Consider the following 25,144-nt stretch of genomic DNA (forward strand, 5'->3'; position numbering starts at 1 on the left):
ATGAATGAGGTCCAGATAGAACAACTCTCTCCCTTTCAATATGCATATTCAACATACATAATCTTCAGGATTCCTGAACATTCCTTCAAGAATCCCAGTTATTTCAGCAATAATTTCCAAACATCACAGCTTCTGCCAACACTTTGGCCCCGGGTTAGGGAAACACTGCTGTCTAATTTAAAATCTTACTACTCNTTATTTCAGCAATAATTTCCAAACATCACAGCTTCTGCCAACACTTTGGCCCCGGGTTAGGGAAACACTGCTAATTTAAAATCTCACTACTTCTCATCTTCACACTTTTCTCAGGAGCACAGTTCACAGGAGGTTACTTATAGATGGGTATGGAAAGTCACAATGGACTGACAAAGCCAACAACATCCCTACAAGCGGCCGAGCTCAGCAGAAGCTCTCTCCTGTCAACTACGGTCATCTCTTCCTCCTAAACAATGCACGGGAGGTAGGAAATGTAATCCACGCTGGGAAACACTAGTCACAAGAAAGGTTGTGACATATTTGTTCTTAAAGATGGTAAGAATACAAACGAGGCCCATCCATCTCAGATTGCTTTGATGCTTTCCTCTTTTAACCGTGGGGCTGGTTTTGAGAGACTGCTCACTCCTATGACTTTACAGAAGGTAAGTTGGGTTACTCTGAAGAAACTGTCCTAAGTAACCAACTAGACAATGTGTTACATTCATGTGATGGGATTATTCAATCCTAGAGACAATTGTCCATGTAGAATAGGAAGGCTGTGAGGTGAAAAACATAGCATACATTCATGAATCTTTTTTCTCTAATACCGAGGACCCACTGGACCTTCTGGATGAATATGTCCCATTTCATTTCAACTCGGCCAACCTACCTTGGCCCTGAGCAGAACGCATAAATCCACCTATAATTTATTAAAGACCTTCATGGCACTCCATTCAACCAGTTCACACAACTTGCTCTGTTAAAAAATGGTCCCGTCACTGGAAATGAGAAAATACAAGTCAGGGCCACACTAGGTTTAGAGTGACCGCATTTAAATGTTTATGGACTGGAATTCCAAGTGCATCTTGTCTTGATACTGACAGGGTGAATAGCTCTGCATTTAGCCACAACTGATGGAGTATGTGTCCATGGACATTTCTAAAGGAAGGCTGAACAGAATTTTACTCACAACCTTCCCTTCATTCAAGGAGTCCTCAACTTCTAGAGTAAAATTAAGATTTTCTGTATAAATTGCAGTCCTTCATTAGCATATTTTTTTTTTTTTGTATCTTGAATCCTGTTAGAAAGAAATGCTTCATAAGCACACCATGTGGAAATGACCCTACTGTTAATGTGTTTTTTCTATTCTGTGTGTAATGTGTTTTTACCCAGGGCCAGCAAAAGAAGAAATGATGCACAGATCTCCTTAACGGAAGGAGGGAAACACTGAGAAGACACAATTTCCCATAAAACAAATTCTCATCTCGTACCGNATTCTGTGTGTAATGTGTTTTTACCCAGGGCCAGCAAAAGAAGAAATGATGCACAGATCTCCTTAACGGAAGTAGGAAGGAGGGAAACACTGAGAAGACACAATTTCCCATAAAAAAAATTCTCATCTCGTACCTNATCTCGTACCGCTAGATAACTGGGAAGTGTGTCTAACAAGATGGGGAAAAAGTCTGAAACTTCACTGAACTTGGTATCTTCCAACCTTATCAGGGTTGCCAATGACAGAAGTAGAGGGGCCCCTCAGAGTCAGAGTCAATGCACTATATACTAGGCGCTGTGCTAGATATTATCACATCCATCATGGTCACATGCAAAGGGCCCACACCTTTGTAGAAAGAAGACTTGGCTACCCTCTGCTAAGCAGAGAACGCAACAGGACCTAAGGTGAGAGGCTCCCAGGATTGGGACGCCAACTGTCAGAGACCATGTAGCCAACAGGGCAGCTAGCACTGGCTGCTAATTTAGAGCAATCACTGATATTCAGAAGAATTTCCAATGGCCACAGAAATTCAAAGAGATGAAACAGAAGCTCAAGTTCAAGGAGAGCTTTTGAGGCAGACCATGCATGTTCACCAAGGTCTTCTCGATACCTATTAGTATAATATTCCTTACCTTGACAGTATTACTGTGATCCCTCGCAGGACAAATCCAGAAATTAAAATTTCTCAGGATCCTGAGAATGAATCCACATCTTGCCGGAAACAAGCTAAGGAAAATAATATATTAAACTGAAATGCTAATTAATTTTTTCACAATGAGAAATTAGTATCAATGGGAATGTGTAAGATCCATTCAATCATTGTTTTCTGACTCTGTACAGAGACCTTTATGAATAAACTATTAAAATGTACCTAAAAACAAGTAATAGTGGGGCACCTGGGTAGTTGAGTTGGTTGAGAACCCTACCCTTGGTTTCAGCTCGGGTCACGATCTCAGGATCGTGAGATTGAGCCTTGCACGGGGCTCCACGCTGGGTGTGGAGTCTGCTTAGGATTCTCTCTCTCCCTCTCTCTGCTTCTCCCCCCACTCCCCACTCAAGTGCTCTCCCCACCCCCCCAAAAAAGAAAAAAAAAACCCAAGTAATAGAAAACTCAATTCGAATTTGGTTAAACAATAAAGAGAATTTATTGATCCAAGAACTCAAAAGGACTGTGGTAGGGAGTGTTCCAGGTAAGGCCTGATCCAGCAGTTTGAGGCTCTCACCAAGGATTAAATTCCTTTCCAACTATTGGCTCTATTTTTCATCATATTGGCACCCTCCTTGGATTACTTCTTACGGCTACAAAATGGCTGCTTGCAGGAATAAGATGGATGCACATTTTTACAGCTCAACTTCAGTAAAAGAAGGATGGCTTCTCTCTCCGCTATCAAACAAAGGTCCTAGACTTCACTTTGATTAGGCCAATTTAGGTAAATACCTGTTCATGAATTAATCACTTAGGCCTAGGTCAGTGTCCATCCCTGAGTCAGTCGCTGTGACAAAGAGTATGGGTTTATGAGAATTGGTTTACGGTTGACCTCTAGAGTTAAAGGATGGTAATACCACCCAAACAGCAATACAATGCTAATCAGTATAAACGGGATGGGATGGACGCTTGGGGGGCAACTAACTGTATCTACTGTAAGAAGCCATACCACAGTCAGAGGTTTGACTTGTGACTTGGAATCAGAAGGAAGAAAAACAGATACGTAAGTGTTTCATGGTATCAAGGTAGATAGTAGGATTCGCCCAACCTTCTACATGGATTTCCCTTTTTTTTAAATAACGATTTTATTTTTTAAGTAATCTCTACACCCAGTGTGGGGCTCAAACTCATGGCCCTGAGATTAAGAGTCACATGCTCCACTGACTGAGCCAGCCAGGCAGCGCTCCACATGGATTTCCTCACTAAGAATTCTAGAACATCTTCTGACTAACTTACCATTCTATCAAAGAATGAATGGAACAAAGAGGCAAATACTGTATGATTCCACAGACATGAGCTATCTAGAATAGTCAAATTTATAAATGCAGAAAGTAAAATGGTGGTTGCCAGGGGCTGAGGAGAGGGAATGGGGAGTTATTCCTTAGTGGGTATAGAGTCTCGGTTTTGCAAGACGACAAAATAATTCTGGAGATGGATGGTGGTGATGGTTGCACAACAGTATGAATGTCCTAAATATCACTGAACCATACATTTAAAAATGGTTACCGGGGCACCTGGGTGGCACAGCGGTTAAGCCTGCCTTCAGCTCAGGGCGTGATCCCGGCGTTATGGGATCGAGCCCCACATCAGGCTCCTCCACTATGAGCCTGCTTCTTCCTCTCCCACTCCCCCTGCTTGTGCTCCCTCTCTCGCTGGCTGTCTCTCTCTCTGTCAAATAAATAAATAAAATCTTTAAAAAAAAAAAATGGTTACCACAATTTTTTAAAAAAAGGAATAAATGGATCCATCAGATGAGTNCTTGTGTTCCCTCTCTCGCTGGCTGTCTCTCTCTCTGTCAAATAAATAAATAAAATCTTAAAAAAAAAAATGGTTACCACAATTTTTTTAAAAAAGGAATAAATGGATCCATCAGATGAGATATGAGCCTCTCTTGCAGGCCGTGGGGTTGAATTTAGGTATCCCCAATCTAAAGTGTTATGTGCTTGTTTTTAAGTCAAATTATAAAAAAAAAAATAGTATTTTTCTGTTGCAAAAGAGATAGGGTCAAACACCATAATGACACATAACGATGAAAATGTCAACATGTGGGCTCAAGGACCAGGTTAGAGGCAGTCCCCTAGTCTCTGGCCATCCCGGGATTTCAGCTAAGTGCCCTGCTTCAACTGGCACAGCTGGAGACAATTTGTTTCTAGGAGAAAGACCCCCCCCCCACTCCCAGTGCTCTGCCACCTCATCGTTCAGTAATAGCTGGGAGGTGACAGAGATCACCCGGCCCAGCTGCTCTGAACACGAAGCCCGGCCTCGCCAGTGTGAACAACATGCCATCCTTGGCGGCGTCTCCTGCAACCCTCTGGCTTTCTCTGCGGGGCCAGCTCATTACTGGACTGCCTGTGAGGAAGTTGCTGGAGGCATCCAGTAGAGAAACTGGCTTGTCTCTCCTCATAATCTTACATCTGAGTGCTTAGAGGAAGCTCACGAGAGTCCCCACGTACCGGCTGAAAACACTGACTGTATTTCAGAAGCAAAATAAGAGGATGGAGGAAAACAGGTCATCAGTGGCTGAAGCAGCACTTCCAGGGGCCTGGAGAGAGAGCAGGGGGCGGGAGAGTAGGGAAAGGCTGAAGGAAGTCTGCAGAGCTCAAGGCCCCCATAAGGTGTGTCAGCCACACGCCACTGCAGTGGGCCTTCAGTCACCTCAGCGTGAGGAACGGGGTTTTGCAGAGCTTGATTACATGGACTCTGATTTCTTTACACCATGTGATTCCCGCGTATCTGATCACTGAACTCTAAAAACGCCATGCGGGGACTCAGCTGATGGGGTCCAACAGCAACCGCAGATACTCCCTTCAGAGAATATTTCTACCTAAAGGATAAATTTACGACTAAAGGATACATGTTTCACTGGCTTAGTAATTCCTATAGAATTAAATGCCATCGTCTGTTGGTGGGTTAGCATTTCCTAAAGGAAGGAGCAAGTCCCCAGAGAAATGAAAGACATCAGCTAGGGATGGGTTTTATTTCAGTTTCATAGTGAGTGAGAAGGTTGACACACCTATTATGAGGGTGGTTACATATTATTATCTGTGATGTGGTAACAGTGTTTGGGAATCTATTAAGTGTAGGACAGTGTGGTAAACTCTATATATACATTGGCTCCTCTAACCCTTAAAACTCTGTATGGTCAGTATCATGCCCAGTCTACGGACAAAGATGTCAAACTCAAAGTGCTGTAATTTGTCCAAGATCACACATGGTTAAGAAACAGTAGATGTGTGATTCAAACGAAGATCTGTCTGAGCCAAAAAAACCCTCCTATTTGTAGTGATTGTGGTTAAACAGACCTATTTGTTGGACCAACGAAGCTTTGGTGGGCATTCGACACTTTGAATACTTCTCTCAGAAGCATCTAGACAAAGCTGGACATTGGAAAACCAAATTTATCCTTTAGCCAAAACAAACACCAAAACTTGAAGTTGCATAATGTTCCCTGTGAATGGTGATAGCCTGTCTCATCGGGAGAGAAAAGGGATGTATTCCTGAGTAATAAGTGAGTTTCCCTGTTTTCAATCTTGCTTGTGAAGCCTACTTCAAAGGACTACTGCTGGCATAGCATCAAGATTAAGCAGGGGTGGGGCATCTGACTTTGGCTCAGGTCTTGATCTCAGGGTCCTGGGATCAATCCCTACTTTTGGCTCCAAGCTCAGCAGGGAGTCTGCTTGTCCCTCTCCCTCTGCCCTTCCCCCTGTTTGTGCTCTCTCTGTCTCTGTCTTGAATAAATAAATAAAAATCTTAAAAAAAAAAAAAAAGATTAAGCAGGGCTTAGCAGACCCAGGTTCAAATTCAACTTCTAACCACTTCATAGCTGGCCAACTTTGGTCAAGTCACTTCATTCTGAAAGCCTCAGTTTTCTCATACATAAAATGGACATCATAATAATGTAAAAATATTAGCTTCCTTTTAATGTTAGCTATTTGAATAAGCATGCCATTGCACTTTTATTCTAATGATGTTGAATATCTTTTCATGTGCTTATTTGCCACCATATATCTTCTTTGGCAAATTATCTATTGAAATCTTTTACTCATTTTTAAAAATCAGGTTGTTGGTCTTCTTAGTATTAAGTTTTGAGAATTTTCTAAAAATAAATTCTGGATACATACCAGGTGGAGGTGAGGATATGGAACAATTGGAGCTCTCATACATCGCTGGCGGGAATGTAAAACGTTACAATCACTTTGGAAAACTGCTTGGCCAGTTCTGAAAAACATTAAATATACACCTACAATATGACGCAGCCATTCTAGTCCTAGGTTTTTACCCAAGAAAAATGAAAATATAGTCTAAGCAAAGACTGGTGCATGAAGTTTCATAGCAGGTTTACTGGTAGTAGCTCCAAACCAGAAGCAATCTAAAAGTCCATGAAGAAGTGAAAGGAGAAACAAACTGTGGAATAGCCATACCATGGACTATTACATGCCCATAAAAAGGAGTGAAGTCCCGATACACGCTACAACATGAATAAATCTCAAAATAACTATGCCAAGTGAAAAAAGCCAGACAAGAAATAGTATCTATTATAAGATCCCATTTACACACAACTCTAGAAAATGCAAATTAATCTATAGTGAAAGAGGCAGATCAGTGATTGCCTGGGAACAGGTAGAGGGGCATGGAGAGGTAGGAGGGAAGAAATACAAAGAAGCACAAAAAACTTTCCAGGGTGACGGATATATTCATTATTTTCATCACAGTTACAGTTTTTCAGATTAATATATATATAACATAAACATAATTATATGTAATTATATATATATCAAAATGTATCAATTTGTTCATTCTAAATATGTATAGTTTATTATATGACAATGACACCTCACTAAAGTCTTATAAATTTCTTAGCTCCCAATACTCCCCTCGCCTTGCTGGCCCTGATACAGAGGAGGGGCATCTAGCAACCATGTGTAAACCACACAACCCTACCTTCCTGGCCAGAGCGGGTCCATCTGACACTGCAGATCACTCAAAATGAGAAATACGGATGTCAGTGTTCTAGAAAAAAGGTCCATGATTTTCTTTTTCTGAGGTCCCTGGAGTTGCCTGGATCTGGCCCATTCAAAGGCTGGTTATTTAAACTCTTAGATTTCAGGACCCGACTGTCCCATCAATAAATTCCTTTCATGTTAGCTAGATGGAGTTGGTTTCTGTTTTCTGCAACTATGGGGAAGAAATGAAATTGACATTTAACTCGTGGCATTGATATTTCTCATACTTTCAATCACAAATGTCCACACCCCTATTTTAAAAATAGGGTGTTGAACTGGCTCCTTGGGTCATTCATCCATCCCTTCATTTCCCTTCATTTAACAAACTTTTATTTGATGGCACACTACACTCCAGGTGCACGGTACCAACCACTTTCACATCTTCTTCAAATTATCTAACAGCCTGTATAACAACCTCATCTTTACAGTGGAGCTCAGGTTCAGAGGGGCTCAGTTACTTGCCAAAGAATCCTTAGCAGGCACTGGATAAGATACTTGCCAAAGAATCCTTAGCAGGCACTGGATAAGACCAACCTGAGCCCAGGCCTGTCTAACTTCAGAGGCCACATTCTGTCACGTTCGTTACCCATGCTCTGTTCCCTGGTTGTCTTCAGCCCCAACATCGACAGTGTGCTCCAGTGTCCAGCCACTGGCTAGTGGCTTTAGGAGCCAGGGACCCAGGATGCTCCCCTGATTCTCTCATGGCCAACAACAGTGCCAATGCAAGGCAGCTCCGGGCCTCACCCCTGCAGGCCTTAGTGTCTTCGGAACAGATAAATGATCTATTCTAAAAGGCAGGAGCAATCAGGGGATCCTTTTTTCCCGGTGTTGCTCTCCATTACCTAGTCATGAGACTGATTCCTCGGTAAGAAACAAGCAGCAAGATCCTGAAAATAAAAATGGCCATCCCCCTACAGGACATGTCCAAGGAATGGCACCCTTGGCCACAAATCAAAAGGTAATGCGGCCAGGATATTCTTCCTGAAAACCCGCGGGAACTTTGCACACTTAGAAAAAGCTCAGGTTTGAAGCTGCATTTTTACACCATTGCTGGAAACTCCCCTCATAATTTCAGGAGCACAGGTTCAAGCTAAGGCCAGAGACCTCCCGATACTTTCTTTTCCTCAGGGAAGTAAGTCTACCAGAGTAGAAGAAGATTTTCATTTTCAATTTCAGAGATTCCAGTATAGTTTAAATGTGTTGCTCTTGAATTTAAAAATACAAGAAAAGATGTCTCAGTAAAAAAATAATAAAAGGGGAAAATCCATAGATCTTCACCTTATATATTCTTCCTTGTCATCAACCTGCAGAAATATGAAAGCTGCCTAGAGCTCATGTGCACTGAAAACCTTCACAGTGACATCTGCAAGAGGGAAAATGGACACAAGCAGTCAATAACCTGGTAATCTGAGCACAGCTTTTGTTATCATATCCATATGGTAAAAATTATACACACGTTAAACATATTTTCAAACACTAATAACATAGGGTAATATTTATAATTTGTTAAATTACAGAAATAGAGTACAAAAACAGGTATGCGGTTTGATCCTGACGTGTGTGGTGTGTGTTTATGTGTGCACGTCACTTTGAAATATACCAAAATAGGGGCGCCTGGGTGGCACAGCGGTTAAGCGTCTGCCTTCGGCTCAGGGCGTGATCCCGACATTGTGGGATCGAGCCCCACATCAGGCTCTTCTGCTATGAGCCTGCTTCTTCCTCTCCCACTCCCCCTGCTTGTGTTCCCTCTCTCTCTGGCTGTCTCTATCTCTGTCAAATAAATAAATAAAATCTTTAAAAAAAAATATACCAAAATATTAACAGCAATGATATCCGAGTATGGGTAAAATGCTTTTCTTCTTCCATTTATATAGTATCATTATTAAAATACATATACGCTAAATGTAATGTGGTATTGTCAGCAGATTGGATCCTGGAACAGAAAAAGCATATTAATGGAAAAACTTGTGAAATCTCAGTCAAGTCTGTACCTTGGTGAATAGTAATGTACCAGTGGCGATATCTCACTTCGATAATTGTACCACCGTTACATAAGATGTTAACACTATGGAAAGCTGAGTACATCTCTGTACTATCATTGCAATTCTTTTCTGAATATAAAATTATCTTTCGAAATAAAAAGCTTTTAAAATATATATATATGGCAAGACAAGAGGAACAACAGTGACAGACAAGCCACTCTTCTTTATTTGTTAGGACCGCATAATTTAGTGTGTATAAAATGTTTTGTTCTCCAAATGTATCTTGTTCTTCCATCTGGACTGTAACTTTCTATGGCCAGTGCTATCCCGGGCTCCTCTGTATCCCCTGGATAGCACTTAGACCAGAGCTGGCTACGGACGCGCAACCAAGATCAACAGATTCATTGATTAGTTGACTTGCACTTGGAAAAGACAGTAAAGGGACACCAAAAAATCCACTGTTAATGCTGCTTTTTCTCATTTTCGCAAGTGCTGATAGCTCAGTTCCAAGTGCATTTTTGATGAACAAGAGAAAAAATAAACTAATTAGTTCGAATCATATGAAATGGCATTTTTAGCTAAAGATGTCTCATATCTGCATTCACATGGTTCAACTTACGTAATAAGTATTTTACATTAGTCATTGAGGGAGGGCATTGGAGACAATACCTTACAAGTCACAGTGCACACTTTAATGCAATTATCATTTCCATGAGTTCCTCTCCTACAGGGCTTGCTATGTGGCACTCTCGACTCATACATTTTCTTCTTCCCCCAAAGTTACATGAGCAATAAAATTCTCCCCAGTGGTGTGGGATAAATTTCAAAAACACCAATTCAGGGGCGCCTGGGTGGCTCAGTCGGTTAAGCGGCTGCCTTCGGCTCAGGTCATGATCTCAGGGTCCTGGGATTGAGCTCCACATCGGGCTCCTTGCTCAGCAGGGAATCTGCTTCTCCCTCTCCGTCTGCCCCTCTCCCCTGCTTGTATGCTTTCTCTCTCTCTCGTGCTGTCTCTCAAAAAAATAAATAAAATCTTAAAAAAAAAAACCCACCAATTCAAAAATCACAGGTCATGACACACTGACGTGTCTTGATCACTTGTGAGATATGCAGCAAGTAACTCATTACTATTTTTTAACCCCAAATTTATAACTGGTTTATCTTTTGCTTTTGAATGTAAATGAGAACAGGTTCAAGGTAGTCCTTCTGATGGCCTTACACTCACATGCACTCACTCCCTTGCACCCGCAAACGCTTTCTTGAGCTGGGGAGAAAGAAGTGCAGGAAGAGGCAGGGCTGTGGGGCCACGTACAATGCTGTCCGTGCTCGCGCAGGACGCGTTAGCAGAGCATCAGCCTGTGCGCGCCCGCAGACAAAAGAAGGTTGAGAACCACCGTTTACAAAGCCTCAGCAACTGCCATGTGTTCCGAAATCAGAACACAGGAGTCTGTTTAACCACACACAAGACGTTTGTTTGACAGGTATATGCAACCTGACATCTGTAAGGATATCTCTTGTGCTACGGCCATATTCACTGAAAGTGATGCTTTTTAAACTTCTTTTTTTGTTGTTATTAGAGAATCCTTTTTCTCCAAACCCAATCTTATAATTTATTCATTTATACAAAAATTCTCTGAGTGCCTACTGTGTGCCAGGAAAAGCTATATTACAGTCATTAATAACACAGATGCTGTCCCCATGCACAAGAAATGAGTTGTGGGAACAAAGAGTAAGTCAGGCAGAGACTAAATAAAGAATTACAAAGTGCAAAGCATCATGGAAGAAATGAATAGGACACCGGGCCAAGGGGGCTTCTGAGCAGATAGGGAGATCAGGGTGGGTTTCTCTGAAGCTTTAAGTTCAGGCTGAGAGCTAAAGGCGGAGGAAAGCTCAGCCAGGCAAAGAACAGGAGATGGTGCATGAGGCCAACGACAGTTCTTGAGGTTGGCGAACGAAGGTGTGACCTGGTGCCGATCTGCAAAACCGGACAGCTTCTCCCGGGAAATGCTCAGCAGCCCAGGTAAACAATACAGAGGGCCTACTTTGGACGGACACAGATTGGAAATTCTGGGCAGTGGGTGTCCCTAAGGGTCTAGGAGGTAGGGAAATAGAAGGTACTTTGAGAAATACGAAAATGTTCACATGCTGTAAGAGATTGGAGAGATACCATATTTACCAACGCAGACACATTTTGCGTTCCTCCTCTGATGTCTTTGCAGAGATCTGAATGCCTCTGATCCATCATAGGGACGCGGAAATGTTGAGCAGATTTCGCTAAAATCTGGAGGTGCCTGGAATAGAAGTACAAGTTCACATCATCAGGACTATATCATTTCTCAGAAGACAGCCATCGTCTATATATCAACAAACAGAGCCTACAGCATCACTTTATTCCAGTACTTTCCTATGATTCCACCCCCCAACTCGGGGAATATTGTAAAATCCGTGATAACTTGCCATGTCCCACATATCATCCACCATTAACATAAATCAAGGTTTCGTGTTTGTAATTTATGTCTCAGCACTTAGAGAATACCTTGCTCGTTATTTTAAATAGATAAATCAAATCAAAACTTTGTTAATAAAATATTAGAAATGTCATAAGACCTCTGATTTATTTAAAGATGTCTAACATTCTTGATCTCCATTTATTTCAAGTTTTAAGAAGAAAAATGGTTAGCTGGATCATCCTGCTCTTATTTTTATTCCTTAATTTAGGAGATTACATCTCAGCTCCAAAACCATTTTTAATAATGAGATATGCAATTTTTAACTGTTGATGTCTTTAAAAGAATAAACATGATTAAGATTAATTCATGCAGTCCCAGATATACTCGAATAATGGATTAGTCTGTATAGCACATTTGATTCATGTCTGATAGTCAAGCTTCTTTATTTTAGTTGCATCCATATACACAGAAATTTACTCCTTTGTTTGCTTAAAAGCCAGAACTGCTTATGCAAGAGAAGGAAATAAATACAGACTGAACACTCCTGGGTAGTACATTCCAATTCCCCAGATTACCAATTGTATATATTCACAGGGAATGATGAGGATACAGCAAGTTAATATTATAAAACAAAGAGCGAAAGGTATTCGTGGATTACAGAAAGGTTCTTTTCGAAAGTAGAGTGCCAGAAGACAAGAATTAAATAAATGAGAAAAAGTAAGAGGGCAGCAGAAAACTTTTGGAGGTGATGGACAGGTTCATGGCATAGACTGTGGTGATGGTTTCACGGGTGTATGCTTATCTCCAAACTCTTCAAGTTGCATGCATTAAATATGTACGGTTTTTGTATGTCAATCATCCCTCAATAAAGGGGTTTTTAACAACAACAACAAACGGCAGAATTAAATAAATGGAAGGCACTGAAAGGAAAAGACAAAATCTGGATAAGCACGCAGAAGAGGAATGGAAGGGATACTTTCTTTTTCTAGCAAAGAGTTATGTCCATACCAGATGTCAAGGCAGAAACTGATTATGCATTTTTTTAAAAAGATTTTATTTATTTATTTCACAGAGAGAGACAGCCAGTGAGAGAGGGAACACAAGCAGAGGGAGTGGGAGAGGAAGAAGCAGGCTCCTAGCAGAGCAGGGAGCCTGATGTGGGGCTCGATCCCAGGACCCTGGAATCATGCCCTGAGCCTAAGGCAGACACTTAATGACTGAGCCACCCAGATGTCGCTGATTATGCATTTTTGGTGCCAACTTACTGATATTTTCCACAGGGGAGTATGAGGGACAAATTTTTGTCATTAACCTTGGAAATAACTACCAACATTCTTCACTTACTACTTGAATGATTTTGTCCTCCCTGCATTACTGAACATATATATTTTTGATGCTGATGAAAAGTCAGGCAAAAGAACATAATGGAGCTAGTAACTGTTTTTACAATTTCAAAATGGCCAGCAAAAAGACTCATACATAGTCTGGCATCATTTTGGTGGGCCTTAGCATGTTGAGTTTTTAGCATTTTCCAAATAATGCTATTAAGTGACAACAATGTTGAATATAAAACTAACACTTACTGTAAAATGATAAATAATCCATGATAGGAAATTTTTTTTTAAAAATGCAAAAGAAAGCTAGTAGTTCCTAAGGGCATTCCTGCTTAGTATTGGTTAGACTTAACAAAGCATAGGGGTTGGGGGAAAAACTTAACTAGGCTCAGCAACTAATAGCCATGTGACCTAGAAAAACTCTGGAACTTCAGTTTTATCATGTACAAGGTAAGAGTATTAACCAGTGTGATCTCACAGGTCCTGTTGTAGCTGTGAAGTCCACTATGATTGACTCTACCCACCGAGACACTGTTGCCTTCCATGGAATACAGATCCTCATAACTTCCAAATGTGCTTAACTGACAAATTACTGGCTCGTCTAAGAAAACACTACCCTTTCTAGCCTAGGTCTTGCTACCTCGGAGAAATACCAAACACTAACACTTAAAGGGATCCTTATACTAGTTATAGGTATAAACTGAAGATTAAAACAACACCCTCCTTTCAATTTCACTTCTATTCCTTACGTGATTTGCTCAAAACCAAAAGAGGTAGGACACTGTTTTCTCCTCTCGTTGATGGCAGCTCACCAATACTCCATTGCACACACATTACTCATTGTACTCACACTATTACTTGCACACACATTATAGAACTATCAAAGAGTAACAAGAATCATATAGTCAAAGAACAGATGCTGCAAAGAGACAGCAGGTTATATGAGTGTCCCTTTTTAAAGCTGTAAGTATTTTAAAGGTGAACTGAAAGAGAGAAAAGAATTGATTACTGTGCCCAAAGAGGCACATGTGGGGACAACTGGCAAAAAACAGAAGAGTAATGAGGGTTCTCAGTAATACCTAATACACAGCAAAGCCACATCTTAAGAAAAGTATATAGGAAAAAATGGTTAACACTTAAACTGGGCAAAGACCAAGTAGCCAAAAATAGTTTTAAACAATGGCTTATAGGATTAGATGACCTAATGTTGAGTGTCTTCCCCCCCCATTTTCAGATTCTCAATTTCTGTGACTGACTTTCCAGTGAGGGCTCCTATACCATGCAATGGTAATTAATAAGACAAATGAGCAACCAGAAGCTGTAAGAATGAAGAAAGTCTCTGTATCCCTACAGCCCAAAGTCAAAATTCAAAGTCTCCATTCCTTAGCCTAGTCAGTAAAAGAAAAACATTAAGATCCTTGAATTTAGTCTGCAAAGAGAAGTCACCCCCTTAAACAAAGCACTTCACAGCTCTCCTCTCTCTGTCATGAGCTGTTTCCACCCATGTTCCCATTAACAGAGTAACATAAGTACCTTTCACTTATATTTGAAAAATGTAATAGCACCTTGATCCTGCATTTCTAGTTGCAGGGATGGTAGGGAGGGTTGCTGGGGGATGTTACATTTTCTTGCACAGGAACGCTAAGACTTTACCTACAGAGTGTGAGGATGTAGTGGGTTGGAATGATTAGTCAGGCAACCAGGATGTGGAAGATCTCGCTTTGCCTAATGACCTAAAGGGAAAGCCACACATGCCTTACAACTTCCTGGGACAAGAAAGACAGGAGACTCACTCTGCCTCTCCCAATTCCTGCACAATCCTGGGAATCTCACGTCTTGGACATGTCTTTGTTCTGTTTGGTGGGACTCTGGGCATTACATGTGGCCCTGAAGAGGCCCCCAAACACTCTATCTAAAACAAAAGGAGGCATGTGTTCTAGGGAGAAAGGAAAGTGCTCTATTCCCCTGCTCTAGCCAGGGCTCCCAGGGATTCAGTACAATGGAAGCAGACTCATTAGAACTTAGTGGTTTATGACGATGGCCTTTCACATTAACACTCTAAGAAAGAGGAACCTCAAACTACCCTAGGCTCAAAGAGTATAGAGGCCTAAAAACAGAGGTAGGTCTCGGCCCTTCTCTGCCACGTAAAGGCATCAATATGACAGCCATGCCTGATCTACTTTAACTTAACCCGTGCACCAGAACATTCAATGTCTACAGGTGAGGCATCCTTCCTCAATTCTCAATTATTTCTCTTTCAAATCCAGGTTTCTTTTGGGCCACTAACTGCTTTGAAAAGTATTTCAGGCAATTCCTAGATTTCTACTAGGGTTGAAAGGGCTACAAGGACATTGGTTAATGTTAACACTGGGTCCAGTAGATGGGGCAGAAAGGCCAGGATTGGTGGCGATCCAGTTACATGCGCCTGACATGAATGGGCTTGTATATGAAAAAACTGCACAAGAGGCTTTCTGGCAGAACAAGAAAAGAAGCTTATGATCTGGTAAAATAGCATAAGAAGTATATGCTAAGTTCGACCTCAAAGTGAAAAGGACCGTGCTTACAAAGTATTCTTTCTTAAGAAACCGAACCACAATCTTACTAAGCTCTCACATCTATCAGCTAAAACAAAAACAGTAGATAAATGCAGTAGTTGAGGCTACGTTGAAGAAGCCACCAACCTTAGAAATGTTGGACATTCTACAGAAATTCTGACATGGTTTCGCCAACAAATTGATGGCATTAAAAAATAGGTGTGTGTGTGTGTGTGTGTACATGCGTCTGTGTGTGTGTGCGTGCACGTGTCTCTGTGTGTGTACATGCATGTTTGTGTGTGTACATGTGTGTGTGCACGTGCATGCACGTGTGTGTGTACCTGCATGTTTGTGTGTGTACATGCATCTGTGTGTGTGCACGTGCATGTATATGTGTGTGTACATGCATGCGTGTGCGTGTATACCTGGTTTCGAATGAATGAAACTTTCATGATATTAACAACCAACTGCAATGGGTAGACTGTACTTGGAACCTAACTTGCACAAAGCAAATGTGAAAAGTCACTCTGGTGATAATCAGGGAAATTTAAACACAGATTGTTAGACGACACCGGGGAAAGTCCCTATCAGTTACAAGTCTCTCCTGAAGTGCAATGACAAGATACTTGGAAATTTTCTTTAACGTTCTCAAGAAAAAAGTGGGGGAGTAGCTGAGACAACATGAGCATAATGTTGATTTTTGTTGAAGCGAAGTGACAGGTGGATGCAGGTCCCTTCTAATCTCTTGTGAATATGTCACAATTTCCACAATAAAAAAGATTTTAAAAGCGAACATATTACCATTAATCTTAAAAAGTACATAAATGTCATTACTATAACATAATTTATCTCAGCACGAAATGGAAATAACCTCAAAGTTCTGCAGCAGGAAAAAAACTTTTTAAAACTATGATAAACCCATCTGACAAAAATTATGCAGCCATTAAGATGACAATACAGAAGAGAGCAACAAAGAAAGTGCTTATGGAATTATTTTTAGAACAAGGATTATATCCATATGATGATCTTAACTCTTTAAAATATGTGTGAAGATAAGCAGAGCAGAAGAGTATATAAGAAAAAATAAAATAGCAAGTGATGTGTTATAAGGTGCAGAGGAATGTTTCTCTTGTTGCTGAGACAACACTGTTTCCAAAAAGTAAAGAGCTGATATGAACAAAACACCAAAAATTGACCTGGGCCTCCATCTGCTGAAATGAGACAAAGTGCAGCAGAAACAGCACTGGCTTTGGAGTTGGACAACCTGGGGGAGTTTTTTAACAATCTGAGAATCAGTTTCCTCATCTCTAAAATTAATATAAAATATCTACCGTCGGCAACACGACAAGGATCAGCAGTGTAAGTAAGTATCTATCACAATCACCGGGCATGCACTAGACCTTCTGTAAGCAGAATGACTTACTACTGTCATATTAAGGGGGGAGGGGGGAGTTCTGGAAAAGGGAGAAAAAGGAGGTGTGTTGATGGTGAAGCAGTTGCAGACATTTTTTTTGTTTTGTTTTAAAGATTTTATTTATTCATTTGCCAGAGTAGAGAGAGCACAAGCCTGGGGAGAGGCAGGCAGAGGGAGAAAGAGAAGCAGACTCTTCACGGAGCAGGGAGCCGGATGTGGGGTGAGATCCTGGAACCCTGGGATCATGACATCATGACCTGAGCCGAAGACAGACGCTTAACCAACTGAGCCACCCAGGTGCCCCTTTACCTGTATTTTTTTTTTTAAAGATTTTATTTATTTATTTGACAGAGAGACAGCCAGCGAGAGAGGGAACACAAGCAGGGGGAGTGGGAGAGGAAGAAGCAGGCTCATAGCGGAAGAGCCTGATGTGGGGCTCAATCCCATAACGCCGGGATCACGCCCTGAGCCGAAGGCAGACGCTTAACCGCTGTGCCACCCAGGCGCCCCACCTGTATTTCTTAAATACATGTTGCTCTCCCTGTCTGAGAGCAAACAATAAAATATAATCTCTTATTCATTTCACGAATCTCTTTCACATCAAACGCTCCCTACTAACTTCGAATTATTTTGTGGCATGTAACAAAAGAGAATGTACTGAACATTTGTTCAGTAAATTTTCCGGCAGCGCCTGCTACGGCCAGGCCTCTAGAAATGAATGGCACAGACCCTGAGGTCAGGAGCCGGCAACGCAGTGAAGAAGACGAGCATGCCGACAAACACACTTGCTTCATCCTCCACATTTTGTAATGCTCAGTGTGCTGTGGCAGTAAAGGGAATAGAATTCATCAGACCTAGAGAGAGAGGGGGAGGGCAAGAAAACTTCCCTGGCACGTGATGCTGGAGGAGACCCTGAGGCAGGAACAGTTGGTCCACAGGTAGGGACAAGAAGGTGGCTGATTCCAGGACGTGCCCAGCACGATAGCTCAGGGAAAGATGGGGAGGGCTGAAATCATGCGAATTAGCAGAGAACACAGCAAGCAAATGGAGGAATGGGAGTCGGGTCGGGTTTGCCCAGAGAAAAATCCATCAGGCAACTAGCAGCAGAGTCAAGGCCAAAGTAAAAACCGACCTCTTTTAAGTTGTAAGGAAATATTTTTAAAAAGAGAGAGAGAGAGAGAAGAAATGTATGTCTTGTCTCTGAGCTCGAACCATAATCAGGTGATTAAAAGTAAATCATTGCAAAAAAAAAAAAAGAGGGAATCATCACCAGCTGAAGTGTAAGAAAACTCCAGGAACAGAACTAATACTGGCCTTGGACAGATTCTGGCAGCTGTGACCAAACCTACATTTGAGGGTGTTAGTCCTGGGGCCAGCATACCCATTCCTGGCAAAACACTGCTTTTTCTTTCCTTTTTATTTTTTTGGAATCATGCTTCTTTTCTTCTGGCTTTTACTTTCTCACTGTAGAAATCAGTTGTGGTACTTAGATTAGAAATTTCGGGATGTCTGGGTGGCTCAGTTGGTTAAGCATCTGTCATTGGCTCAGGTCATGATCCCAGCGTCCTGGGATCGAGTCCTGCATCAGGCTCCTTGCTCAGTGGGGAGCCTGCTTCTCCCCCTCCGTCCGCCTGCCCGCTGCTTCCCCTGCTTGTGCTGTCTTTCTCTCTGACAAATAAAATCTTTAATTAAAAAAAAAGATATTTCAACTGAAAAATACTGAGTCTCTGTGATGTGATCTCTCTGTTCCTGTATAGCCTCTAACAAGTGATCCTTCCAAACCACTGAGTGACGAGGTGCTGATTGACAGCCTTCGAGAAGCAGACCGTCCTTCTCTACACAACCACCTCTGTGGCCGTCAAATTACAGGGATTTGTTATTACAAGAGGGACCTATCATTACGTCTTCAAATCCAGAGTCGGCCGTGAGGAGACTTGTATGAGTGCTGCAAAACATGCTGCGAGCCACACAGGAAGGTCAAGCAAAGGTCGCTGTAGAAAGGGGCCCCTCAGAAGCAGAAAGAGTGGGAAGCCAACACTGCTTGTGGACCTCCTTTGTGCGAGGCACCACTGCAAGTCCTTCACATGTGTTATTTAATGGTTTCCCTTCCTTCTCTCCTTCTTTCCCTCAGATTTATTCTTCCAAGTATCTCACAGTAGTCTGTACACATTATATCAGTTCTACTGAGGATGAATGTGGAGATGATTCGAGCAAGGAGACTGCCACTGTCAGAATCAGAGACAAAACTATTTCTTCAAACTCCCAGAATAGATATTCTTTTTAAGAGTTCCTACCAGTTCTCAGAAGACAGGGCAGTGAAGAATACACATTGACACGAATGTCGGTATTTCTTAAAATGCACTGTGGCCATAAAGAATGCTAACCACTCCGTGGATTTTTGCCTTGTACTAGCACAAACCTCTGCTCAAGATTAGCCCATTTCCTGAACCTGGGTGCTGATCTGAGAATGAACCCAGGAAGAAGAAAGCCGCATGAGGACCTCACTCTCCCACCTGGCAGACTCGAGATGGCCCTGCACCCCTGACCACCGATTTACATTCTTCTCCGCTGCATGCTTGCCTGTGCCTATTAGACTATTAAAATATTAATAGGGTCTTGGTAGCTGTCATTATTAATTTTAGAGAGTAACAAGGACATGCTGAGCCCTGGTATTGATAGATTTGCAGAATATGTTAATCATAGCACTCATTACTCAGCTAAGTTACTCTTGTTTCAGATGGCTTTTCTCCACTAATCACTTCGGATGTTTAACAATCTGTCATCTCCAACTACACACGCTTGTTTCTTAGTATTCATATATGTATTTTTATAATGTCTTTATGGCAACAATTTATTAAACAATTGTGCCCCATCACATAATGACAAAATCTTCTGACAAATACCTAGAGAATTCAGCTAAGAAATGAGTAGATTATTAAATCTGGCAGAAAATAATATCTTCCTGCTTTTGAAATGAGAAAGCTCAAGCAAAAAGTTAAATGACTTTCTAACAACTAACAGGCATGAAGATCTAATCTTTTCTCATTCCCGAAGCTTGAGATTTAGATCTGGGGTGTGCATTTAACAAAGGCAGACTCAGGTACTTCCCTTAGAGCACATGACTCAAATATAATTGCAAAGGTAACTAAGAAGTATCTTTTTCTTGTCACCCAAAACCTTCAACACAAATTATGTACAGAGGAAAGGAACAAATCATGCAGTCCTTAAGAAGTAATCACAAATCCTGTCTTCAGGTAACGATTCTTTTTTTTTTTTTTTTTAACATTTATTTATTTGAGACAGAGAGACAGAGAGAGCACAAGCAGGGGGAGAGGCAGATGAAGAGGGAGAAGCAGACTCCCCACTGAGCGAGGAGCCCAACATGGGACTTGATCCCAGGACCCCTGGACCCCACGATCATGACCTGAGCCAAAGGCAGACGCTTAACCATCTGAGCCACCCAGGAACCCCTTCAGGTAATGATTCTTATCCCACTTTACGGTAGATGCTATCACAACGCACATCTTTTTATGCTCCTCAATTTATTCCCACTATCATTTCTAAGAGATCAGTATGTTGCCTGCCCCCAAAATGGGATGATGGTGGCAAAATGTATAAACCACAGTCTTAAGTTAGGAAAGCTTATGCATCACACCCCATTATATACAGCACAGTCTATACCTCAACGCTTGAGATGAATCAATGCTCACGCCGTCCTTCAGATAACTGTGTTACTACTTAATTACTCACCATAGTATCTTCATTCTCCAGGAAGAAGCCTGATGAAAGGGTGAGAAGTGCAGATGGAACCAGAAAATAATTTGACTGGTTGCATGATCACCGTTACTATTTATTAAATACCTCTTAATGAGGCTTCAGGCAGAAGCAGAACTGTTTCAATTTAGAGGCTGAAGTAGCCCCAATTGTGCTTTATCTAAGGCTATCTCTATCACAGATCAGATAGTGATACATCTCCTTTTAACATGACTAGCATGGCTTTTCACAGCCCAAACTCACAAGATGACAAGTTAAGACAATAATAGGCTATTTTGCTTGTTCCTCTTAGACCACAACTAAAATACAAAACAAAACAAAAAACAAAAACAGCCCCCCCAAAACAAACCAACCTCTGGGGGAGGTGTTTTCAATTCTCGGTATGGTGCAGTTCATGCGTCAACTGATAATCCAGATCTCTTCTAATGACCTGAAGAAGCTTACAGCTTTTCTTTTGTAAAATATAAGTCTCAGCCCACCTCCAAAAAGCATTCAATAATGAATAATTCTGTAAAAGAAAACATTATGTAAAACGGGATGCTCTGAAAAGAGGGGTTGTAGTTAACCCATGATTCCCACAAACTCCTTACTTTCACTCCAGTCATTAGAAATCTTCTGAAAATTAGTTCTCTCTTTGGTATTTAGAATATAACTGAAAACTCCTTGTGAATGAAGCTCCATTCTGAAATCAGTGACTAGTCCCTGTTAACCGTAAACGTGGAAAGTACAGTAGAAAAGACAAGAGAACGCTGACCCCATAAACATCCTGAAAGTTGTTAATCCTTGACACAGTGCCTTCTCCTGTGATCTCTCTCTCTCTTCAAGTCTAACATGAGTGTGGGCGTGTGTGAAAAAAAGGGATGAGAACTGACATTTGCTCCATCATGGACTGAACTACTAACACTCTTCACGTCAACCTTTTTGGCCAGACAGTCGCTCTTTGTCTCAGCCTTCCTAACACTGCCACCGTAATACTACTGGGTGATGCTATGGATTGATCTGTGTCCCCCGCCCCCCAACCCCAGTTCATATGGTGAAGCTCTAACCCACAATGTGATGGTGTTTGGAGACAGGGCCTTTGGGAGGTATACATGTTTAAATGAGGTATTGGGGGGAGGGGCTCATAGGATTAGTGTCATTTTAAGAAGACACAACCAGAAAGCTTGCTTTCTCTTTCTCCAAAGAGGAGGTCATATGCGCACACACTGAGATGGCCCCCGTCTGCAAACCAGACAGAGAACTCTCACCAGCACCTGACCACGCTGGCACCCTGGCCTTCGACTTCCAGCCTCCAGAACAGTGAGAAAATAAGTTTCAGTTCTGTAAGTCACCCAGTCTACAGTATTTTGTTATCACGGTCTGAGCTGACTAAACCAGCTAAAGAGACAGAGATATTTTGGGAAGAGTCATTTCCATAAAAACAGAGTTGCTCTAAATGCAATGGACAGTTATTTCCTCTCCTTCATGCTCATATTTATGAAATTTTCATTTAAACACACTTTGACCAGTGCCCGGGGCTGACACTCTAGAAAAACAAACAAAAGCATCAGAATTGGGGAACAAGAGAGTGAATACAGCTCTTCTCAGAAGATGGAGCAATTAATTCCATTTTCTACACGGATATATCCTACTCCAAACGCGGCAGGTAGACCAAAGGCACTTCGTGATCCCTCTGTGAAGGAGCTGGAGCCCTGTCACTTAAGAGGTCCACGTCAGGGTAGAGCGTGGGCCAGGCTGTGTTTGCTAAACAGCCCTCTGCTCCTGGGCCCTCCCCAGGCCTTGTACCTTGCACTCCACATTTCCTCAGTGGTATCTAGTAAGCTCAAGGGAGTTCATTGAAGAGATCACTGGCCTCCCACAAGGCATAACTTAAAAGGAGAGGAAAACTGCTAAATTCCACTCTACAAACCAGGTTTGACTCCATACGGTTGTGTTTCATGAGGGCTCACACAAGGCTAAGAGACACAGCTAGGTTTACCAGCTGCCAGTGGCCCAAAGCGTGGAAGTTCTCAGAGACAAATCAGTCTCTAATAAACTGCTTTCCCCCGCCTTAAAAAAAAAAAAAAAAAAAAAAAATTAGAATAAAATGTCAACACCATGCAGGCAAGTACAGAGATGGAAATGAAAGCCCTGCCTATCACTGCAGGCTTTATTTTTATTTTTAATAAAATTGATTTGGATCAATTTGAGATAACTGCCGGGGGATGCAAGGCTGTACTTTTGGATACGTCATTTGTTTTTGTTTCTGATCTGGGCTCAAAAAGGAAGATTGCCAGTGTTTTTCCAATGGCACAAAGCAGTTCCAGAGGAGTTAAAATAAGAAACCCTACCTGCTTAATCTGCCAGAAAACACATGAGAGGAGCAATCAGTTCTGGGAAGAGTTGCTCTGAATGAGGTATGCCTGGCTGCTTTAGGCCATGCTGTTTGTCAGTCTTTCAAAATTCAAGTCATTACCAGATGCTGATCTGCTATAATATTGTGATATTTTATCTGATTACACTTACCTGATTGTGCCTTATCTGCTATTTGCCTTCCCATTCTTCCATGTATATTAAATGCAGGTGCTTTTATTATTCTGAGAGCTAGAAAGTGTTGACTGCTCTGAATATAAATGGGGATATTATATCATTAACTTGCTCCGAAAGCAGGGCCATTCACTGTGTAAATCACATGCAAGGTACCTAGTGGAGACACAATAAACCATAATGTCTTGAGAAAGAAAGCAATGAGGAATGGATAAGGAGATAAAAATTTAAGGCATTGTTAAAGAAGGGTAATCTTCAAAATCCTGTTTGGTTCTTTCAAACTAGCATTTGTTGTTAATATAACCTTTATATTAGAAACTTTTCTAAGTTTATAAAAAAAAAAACTTTGGGGGGAAGCATGATAACATGTAATGTTATCGCTCATAGGATTGCATAAAAACGCGATCACTAACATTCTATTCCTTATCTAAGTGAGGAGAACCAGTCTAATCTTTTAGAAAAGTACACTATGCTTTGGCAAATACATTCTTACCCTATGCAGATGTGCAGCTTAAACAAGGTGAACAAATGCCCAAATGCTTAACGTATCTCCAGACATTAAAAGGTGAATAGTGTAGAATCTGGCTGCAAATTTCAAAGGAAGTAATATGCAGTGAATTAAGGCAGAACCGTGACAATGTGCACCTGCCCAACAGTCTGGGGTAATATGCTCTGCTTAGTTTCCACTATGTTGGCCTCCCTGAAAGTTAATCCACAGTTATTTAAGTGGAAAGTTTCAGAAAATCCATTTCTGGAGCAAATGTTATGTGAAAGTTGAAATGAGCCACTGCCGTGTTGCATAGAATATCAGATGGCTCGTGGACTGATGAGTGTGTCAGATTCCTCTACCGATGGAACAGCTGGGAGCCAGGCCCTGCAAAGGAACACAAGTGATTCTCTGCCTGAAGCAGTGCGGCCAGGGGTGTCTTCTGGCTCTCAGATCTGAACGGGTGGGCACAAGAAAACAAGTATGGAGATAAATGGGAACATGCAGAGTAAGGTTCTCTCTCCCATGTAATCAAGGAGGACAGGGTTTCTGTTCTCCCCTTCTTCTCGGATTCCATAAATGGGGTGTAGGACTACTCCTCTCTCCCCACGATTCATCATTACATACGAATGCATACAGTGGTTAATTTTCTTTTAACTCAACAAATAAATGTTTAGAATACCTCTTTAGGGGCGCCTGGGTGGCTCAGTCATTAAGCGTCTGCCTTCAGCCCAGGGCGTGATCTCGGCGTTCTGGGATTGAGCCCCACATCAGGCTCCTCCTCTGGGAGCCTGCTTCTTCCTCTCCCACTCCCCCTGCTTGTGTTCCCTCTCTCGCTGGCTGTCTCTCTCTCTGTCAAGTAAATAAATAAAATCTTTAATAAAAAAAAAAAAGAATACCTCTTTAATTCAAAGTTGCTCTAGAAACAGAGAATCCATTCTTCTTCCTAAATTACATGTTTGAAAACAAAACATGAAGGGGTGTCTGGCTGGCTCAGTCAGTAGACCATGGGACTCTTGATCTTGGGGTTGTGGGTTCAAGCCCCACGCTGGGTGTAGAGATTACTTAAAAATAAAATCTTATTAAAAAAACCCATGAATGTGGAAGATGGTCTGATCTGTTCAATAATTCCACCTTTGCACATGTTTTTTCAGGAAAGCCATTGTAATAGGTTTCTCATAACATGATTCAGCTTCATTTATTTATGTATAAAAGTAACATTAACTGGGTATTATTTTGTTTAGAAGATCTAGTCTTAAAAACTTGTGAAAAGGCAAAATAAATATCCCAAATATAAAAAGTAAAACTCTAAGGCTTTCTAAAGTGAACGTACAGGAGAATGTGTTCATGACTTAAAGATAGCCAAGATTCCTTTGGTCATAGAAAGCAATAACCATAAAAAAAATTAGGCTTCATTAAAAAATTAAAAACTGCTACTCATCAAAAGACACCACTAGGAAAATAAA

At 41.4% G+C, this 25,144-nt stretch overlaps 1 long non-coding RNA gene across 1 annotated transcript; it reads right to left on the reverse strand.

Annotated features, from left to right (window-relative positions):
* Nucleotides 1-201: 201 nt before the first annotated feature.
* Nucleotides 202-24,422, reverse strand: LOC105241959. The gene is made up of 10 exons (XR_002144553.2): nt 24,361-24,422; nt 23,171-23,347; nt 21,019-21,173; nt 11,336-11,450; nt 8,456-8,540; nt 7,116-7,343; nt 6,296-6,392; nt 4,628-4,716; nt 2,101-2,194; nt 202-974 (listed from the first exon to the last, which is right to left on the reverse strand). It is a non-coding gene; the product is annotated as an uncharacterized LOC105241959 (long non-coding RNA).
* Between the last annotated feature and the right edge of the window lie 722 nt (nt 24,423-25,144).

Source organism: Ailuropoda melanoleuca, chromosome 7 (assembly GCF_002007445.2).
Source record: "Ailuropoda melanoleuca isolate Jingjing chromosome 7, ASM200744v2, whole genome shotgun sequence".
Taxonomy (NCBI): domain Eukaryota; kingdom Metazoa; phylum Chordata; class Mammalia; order Carnivora; family Ursidae; genus Ailuropoda; species Ailuropoda melanoleuca.